Source organism: Corvus brachyrhynchos, unplaced genomic scaffold (assembly GCF_000691975.1).
Source record: "Corvus brachyrhynchos isolate BGI_N302 unplaced genomic scaffold, ASM69197v1 scaffold34, whole genome shotgun sequence".
Taxonomy (NCBI): domain Eukaryota; kingdom Metazoa; phylum Chordata; class Aves; order Passeriformes; family Corvidae; genus Corvus; species Corvus brachyrhynchos.
The window spans coordinates 5,993,673-6,000,975 of record NW_008238126.1 but is presented as its reverse complement, the minus strand read 5'-3'; the positions used below and the strand labels follow the sequence as shown (position 1 = coordinate 6,000,975).

General features: G+C 49.4%; 1 protein-coding gene across 1 annotated transcript in view; it reads left to right on the top strand.

Moving 5' to 3' along the window:
- The window catches only part of SSBP3 (single stranded DNA binding protein 3), a gene marked incomplete at its 5' end in the record, with an annotated part of 53,141 nt that overhangs the window by 27,633 nt on the left and 18,205 nt on the right, over positions 1 to 7,303 (top strand). The gene's annotated exons all lie outside the window — the stretch shown is intronic.

Sequence of the window (7,303 nt, the reverse complement as noted above, 5' to 3'; positions counted from 1 at the left end):
GGGATTGGGGGTGGGAAGTGCTGGATGCTGTGCTGGGGTGTCAGTGCTCCATCCCACAGCATCCAACTGCCCAGACAATGGAAAAGGATGTTCTTCCGGGGAGGTCACGGTGTTTCCTGCTGCACTGCAAAGGCAGTTGCCGGGAAAGGGGGTCTCACCCCCTTCCCTGGGTTCTCTTGAGGGTTAGTTACCAGGCATCGCTGACTGCCCAAGCAAACTCACAGCTTGTTTTGTGTTGTTTTTGATTGCAAAGAGCAACCGATGACATCAACCGGCTGAAACACAAGGTGGCACGAATTTGGGGGTTTTTTTGAAAAATGAATTTGTAATCTGCACCCATCTTTAATGGGGAAATTGCTGCCGGACTCTGGATGCCTTTGAGGTGTTTTTCCAATGGGATTGGCAATATCCTCGTTAGTTGTCAGTAAATCCTTTGGACAAGTTAAAACTAGTTTTCTTCAAATGCACGTGGTGCAGTGGCGTGGCGTTTTTCTAAAGTCACGGGTTATTATTATTATTTTTCCTTCTTGAATTAGATTACCAGTTTAAATCTAGCTTTTCTTACAACCCCTTCCAAAACGCACTTGGCAGTTTCAATCTGGAAGAAGGCAGAGGAGCAGAGAAGAGCAGGCGCTGGGAAGCAGAAGTCCAGCTGCCAACATCAGCAGCCTCCCCTGCACCTCATCACCACATTATTACTAGTTTTTTGAGAGGGAGGCAGTATTTTCCTTAATATGATCTTTTCAAAGGCTGGTAGGAGAGAGGACTTGATTTTAGCTCTGATGCTTAAGGGAAGGATGGAAGGTGAGCTGGTGCACGTGCCACTGAGCGTCTAGCCATGCAGTCCCACGTAGTTACACCCCAGAAACTGCAGCATGGAGCAAGGGACATCACTGGGAGTAAAGTCCTGTGGAGCTTAACTATGACAACTTTGTAGCAAACTCCAGGAAATCACCTCTCCCAGCAGCTTTGCTTGCTGGGATCATTTCCCTCTTGGTTTTAAAAATTGTGATGTTTTTTAAAATCTGAAATTAATCTGTGGGCTTTCCATAAAGTCTTGTGTGGGTACATCAGGAGCAAGTTTCAGTGGAGCCACGGAGTGTCCAGTGCAGAAGGGAGTGCGGGTTGTTAGTGCAAGGAGCTGCCGGGTGGCCCTCACAGAGCTGAGCATCCCACACTGATAGATGAGCAGTAGATTAATAGTCCTAAGCAATTGCATTATCTAATGAAAATTTTATATAATTATTTTATATCACTTTTTTGGCAGGTAGACCCTGAAATGGATGGTATTGATTGCTGGAAAAGAGCCTGGCCTGTCGCTGGAATTATTAGAGGAGAATTGATAGTAATTAATACCTGTGTATTTACAGCATTTTCCAGGGTGCTAATTGCATGGGATCCATTTAAGCTGTTTGGCAGTGGGGAGGGTTCATACACTGGTTTTAAGGTGTAGCTGGACCTGGATCTTGTGCCGGGCAAGATGCTGGCAGTGGGAAGGCCAGGACCATCGGCTTCACCTTCACTCCAAGCCAGGGATAAGGGGGCACTCTGGGCTGCCCATGGCAAAGCATCCCTAAATAGCAGGGTTGGGGTGAATCTATACACCCACCACATGGTGTGAAGCCCTGGAGTGCTGTCCTCTGCAAAACCCTTCCTGAGTCAGGGGAAGCACTTCCAGCAAGCCCGGCTTCACTTCCCACAAGTTTCCCTTTGTAAACCTCCCTGTACACACGCGTGTGCAAAACAGAGCCTGACTGCGTTTAGTCTGTTTTACACCTCCTATGCTTATCCCCCCCCACTCTCCACCCCCCCTTTAATTCGGTCGCTGTGAAATTTTTGCAGCCCTGCCAAGTTATTTCCTTGGGATATATTTAGAGAAAGCCAGCTCAGCAGAGCGCGCTGGGTGTTTGTGGAAGGATGTTTGTAAATGTTAGCAGGAACGCTGGCGGGCTGGCGGAGCAGATGTCCGCGAGATGCTACCAAGAGCCTTATTTACAAACTTGTAAATGACTGAAGGGGTTTCCTTCCCGGGGATAAGGGGGACGCCGACTTAAGAGATTAAAATCCTATTGTTTCGTGGCCGGAGCTGCTGTCTCAGATTATCCTTTACAAGGGAGGGGGGAAAAAAAACCAACAAAAAAACCCGTATTAGCTTGAAACACCATTCAACTGTTGTGCCTTTTTTTAATGTTTTTTTTTTAAGGCTCAAGGAAAATACGGGGCTGGGGGTTGTTTCTTTCTCCGTAAAGGAGAGGGAAAAAGTGGCTGAGCGTGGCTGTTCCCAACCAGGGTGTATGCTGGAGCTTTGTGTGCCAGGTGGCTCACAGGTGATGGATTTAAAATAAGCACAAAAAGCTTGTGGTGTTGCAGAAGTCTAATTAAGCTGAACCTGTATGCACAGCATGATGTCCTATGGGAACACCGTGATGGCTTTTGGGTGGTTTGGTGATACTGCTATGAGCCCATTTAATCTGTTTTGGAGGTTTTTTTTGTATCTGGCAAATGCACAAAGCTTCATCCCAATGTTCTTTTACCTCCTCTTACCCTAAAATAAACCAAAACTGGTTTGTTTTGTCTTCTGGAGCATCCAGCCAAGTGGCTTGCACTGGAGGAAGCAGGATGGTGTGGCATACCCCAGCTGGCAAGCACAGCGTGCCCCAAAAACACGCTGAGCCCACCCGAGAGGCTCTGCAGGTGCCGTGGTTTTGAAGTGGGTGCCACAGTGGGCGCCTGCTGCTGGCACATGGGCTGGCAGTTGCACTCTCAGAACCTGCAGCAGGCTGGTGTTCTATTTATTTTGGTGCACGTTGATGCAACACAGGCGCTGGCACCAACCCGCGGAGGGGGCTGATGTGGGAGAGGATCTGAGGGCTGGGTCCGGAGGAAGCGGTCGGCATGTCGTCCTCTGTGGTGTTAATCGGGTTACTCTGAGGTGTGGGAGGGTTCTATTATTAAATTTAAAACCTGGCTATATAAGATGAAGGCAGCTTTAACGAGATGAAAAGGCTTAACTGGAGTCCAATTAAATTCCGTATTACCTGTTTACGCAGCCTGCTTAAGTCCTGACCCGCACGCTGGTTTCTTCTTTAGGCTCCAAAGCCTGTGCTCTAGGCAAAAAAATAAAATCAAAGGAGACAGATAGATACCAGATCACCAGCACGTCCTGAGCACCCCCGCATGCTCCTACCCAAGGCAGCTGCTCCCATAGTGGCTGCGAGGTGTGAGATGCAGCCAAAATCCTCTCTTCTGGAGAGGAGAGAGAGGGCAAAAACAGCTGGAGCTCAAAAAGGAAATACCCAGCCACCCTTAGTTTGGTTCTAGGTCTGTGCCATGAAGGTGTTTTTGCTCTCCCCATCTCACTGCTAGGTTGATGGAGGCTGTGGCTGGCCGAGCAGCCAGTGCTGGTGGTGCTTCCCACGAATGGAGCACCCTCTCCGTTGCCTGACAGCACCTTGCACCACTGTTGGCAGGTTATTTTTATTAAAAATAAGTGTTTGGTGAAAGCCAGCATGGGATGCTGGGGCAAGATGGTCTCCTAGAGCATGCAGTGGGGACACCAGCTTGAATTTAATGGCAGAGTTACTACCACCAGTTGGAACCTGGTTTTCATAGATGGTTTCTGTTAACCATTGCTTGTGTTGGTGAAGCATGGCAGGTTTTTGGGTAGGTGGTGAGCTGAGGCTTGGCCACCATTGCCACCATTGTCTCACCATGACACTGAGAGCCCTGCAGGATGGGGTGCAGTGCCTTCGCCCACCTTCAAGCTGCTCTTCAATGTCCAGCAATGGGGATTAGGAGGAAGAATCCCTTGCAGCAGCCCTGTGTGTGGACAGCACATCCAGAAAGTTCCTTAGCTTCCCAAGCCCTCTCTTGTAGGGTACTGCCTTTTATTAGGCGGGTACCCTGGAGCTGGGGGCTGGGAGCAGCAACGTTCTGGTGGTGACGGTGATTTCAACCCACCTGCTCTGGTTTCTAAATTCAGCCCCCAAAACCCTCGTGGGGCCTCGGTGGTGCCTCACGGCTGCTCTGGGGCCGAGCGTGCGGCAGGGCGGGGGGCAGGAAACGGCTCGCCGCACCCTGCTCGCAGCAAGCCCTCACGCCCAGCAAAGCCCTAAACCCTGCAGTAAAGAAAGTAAATAAATAAAAGCACCGGACCGCAGCTCCTCCCAGGGCTGTGGGACAGCGCAGGTGAGTTGTGTTCCCGGCTCAGCCGGCCTGGGAAAGCAAATGTGGGTGACACCAAAGTGCTGGTGGGGATGCTCCAGAGGCTGGGGAGCTGTGTGAGGCAGCCACGCCAGTGCCTCTTCCCTGCTGCTCTTCAGCACAGTTAATACAGCGGAATAACCTGGTTTCTCCTGAAGGATTGGGTTAAGAAAACAAGATGGTTTTAATAGCCCTTTTACATCCTGCATAGATTGCAGCTGAAGACCCTAACCGGCTTTGCAGCACATCTTTTCCTTTTTTCCCTTTTTTTTTCCTCCATAACCTGATGCCAGCGGTCCTGCGCAAGCGGGCTCCTGTCGATAATTCAAGTGCCCAGCTCCTGGCTGTGCTGTTTTGTCCGATTTCTATTGCCTCCTGACCTCCATCCTTCTTTATTTGCAAAGCTATACTCGCAGGCAGCGGTAATAAATCAATTAATGACTCTGATGAATCGTTTAATGGCTGACAAAATAACACTACAGTCAACAGCTTGGATCTCTACAGCAGTACCAGAAGATGCTGGTTGACTCAGGGTAGGGAGACGAAACAGAGACTGTTAGCTCAATTAGTGCAATTAGTGTGCGATTTAAAGGCTTAGACGGCATCTGCTGGCGTACCAGGCCGGTGTGTTAACTGAGAGCTTTGGTTTGGAAGCGAAACACGGTGATCCAGATTGTCATCATTCCGCTGGCTTCCACCAAAAAAAGAGGAAAATACCAACGTATGTGGCAGGGAATTAAAAATACATATGTGTGTTTGTGTATATAGCTATACATGTGCGCCCCAGGAACACATATATATTGATTTCCAACGTGGAGAAAATTTGCCATCTTACTAAAGGCAAATGAGCTGGCGTGCCAGCATTGCCAGAGCTGTCCTGGCTCATTTCTGGCAGTGGTTTCCATGTGCTTTGGTGGAAGGAAATTCAGGGTATCACATGCCAATGGGGACCTTCATGTGGCTGATGTGCTTCTGGTTCAGTACCAGCTTGGACGTGGTGGCACAGCAGTTCCATGCCCCTTTTGGCCAGCTTCTGTGGCAACTGCACATTGTATCTGCACCAGGGAGACTCGATGGGTTTTAGATAATTCACCTAAGGAAAGAGCTTTCGAAAGCAAACTGCAACTAAGAGTCCCTAAAAAGAGTTTCTGGGACAAAATGGTGAATATAAACCATGTGGGAGGAGTTGCGTGGCCAAAAAAGTCCTGGAAATGGGTGCTGGATAGCCCTTGGGTTTGGGCGCTGACCCTTAGGGTTTGGGTGCTCACCCTTAAGGTTTGGAAAAGTTGTTCCTGCTGTCTTTTTTCCCCTTTTTTCTTTCATTTCTGGCACGCCCAAGTGTTTTACAGAGCTGCTCCAGCCACGGCTGCATTCCCATCGCTTCACAGGGCTAAAGGTGCCTCGGTGTTTACCTTAGCAGCGGTGATGGGGAGGGGAATAAAAAAAGAAATAAAATGTCACTTTGCAGCCTTGTAAATCATTCATCAAGGGCTGACCAATTTGGCTCCCATCCTACAATATGCTCAGGGCACTTGCGGGTTTTTAATTACCGAGTTCTGCCAAGCGCCACATGTGTGAGGAACTTTAAATCCCCGTTTACGCCGCGAAAGCATAGGTGAGGTTTCAGGGTGTTTAACACGGAAAAATACTCTGTGGTTTTGTGGAAAAATGGGCATTTGCTTCAAGATTTTCTTTGGCTCCTCTGCCCTTCTCCCTCTGCTCCCTGTTGCAGACGGGAGGAGAGGAGCAGCTTTCTTTCCCCCTGGATCCCCAAATCCATGTGCCTCCTCACTCCCCGCCACTTCGGGATCCATTTCGCTTTGGGAGATTCCCCAAGCAAAGGATTATAGTGTGCTGGAAATCTCTTGAAACCATAAAATATCACCTTGGCAGCTTTATTGCAGCGCTTGCCGCCTTGGGAGAGAAGCGTTTTGCGTGATAGAGGGTTTAATAAAGGAAATTCCAAATGGGCTCGCTGCAGTTTGGGGCTCGGTCTTATATATTTTTGCATTAAGAACCGTCATCTGCTTTGCAGAGAAACTGCAATATGTTCATGGCCTTGGATTAAGATTTGGTTTTACTTTTATAGCTGACCCACTTGGGGGGATGGAGGGAGGGGGAGAAGTGGGTTCACTCCCTCTCCCATCTATTTTTGCTGCCGTCTGATGTATAAAAAGAGCCTGGAATGGGCAGGCTTATTTTTCCTGCCAGGACTTTTTTTTTTTATTAACTGTAAAAACACTCAGATCTGGCCTTTGCTGCTGATGGGGGAAAGGCTGCTCAGGATGCCTTGTTCAGGGGCACGGGAGGAGTGTGGTGTGGGCTGTGCCTGGGGTTGCAGGACTCTGTAGCCTCAGGGGGAACTGGTTATTTCATGAAGGGAGGCTCTTACTGGGGAATCAGCCTCCGCTGTTGTCTGTGTCACTTGCAGCTCTGAGGTGCTGCGGTGGTAAAACCAACCACTCATCCGGCATGGTCCTGGCCTTCATCCCACATCCTGCGCGCCAGCTCCTGCAGGAGAGCGTGATGAGGGGCACAAGGGATGCCCTGGGAAGGCACAAGGCAATGATTAGTCAGGTGCTCCCCTGCCTCTGCAAGGCTTTCTGGTCAGAAATAGCAAGATTGCCGACCAAACATGGGGATCCTATCATGGCAATCCTTAGTCCTTAGTAATAATCCTTAATTTTCCAGGCTGCTCTGACAGCCTGGCTTCCCCCTCTGCTCACATCTTGTGGTTGTTGCTGCATCAGATGCGGTCAGGAGCCGGGGCTGGCTCAGCTGCTGTTGGGACGTGGAGTTTAGTGGGTAAAACCAAGCCTGAGCAGGCTCACATGTACCCCATCTGTTCATGGGATTTCCTCAGTGGAAAATTTTTCCACTATGGTTTTAGGTGGGTACGTCCATCATAAAAATTGGTGGAGGGAGTAGTTCAGTGATCCAAACCTAATTAACAGCACTGAGGTGCCTTTATAACTGCCCTGGGAATGGAGGTCACTTGGTGGTGGCAAACTGGGCTGCACTTGGATGGCACAGGTACTGCTCCTAACCCCACAGGGGTGTGTCACCAGCAGTGGCTTTTAGGGGAAGATCTTTTTTCTTT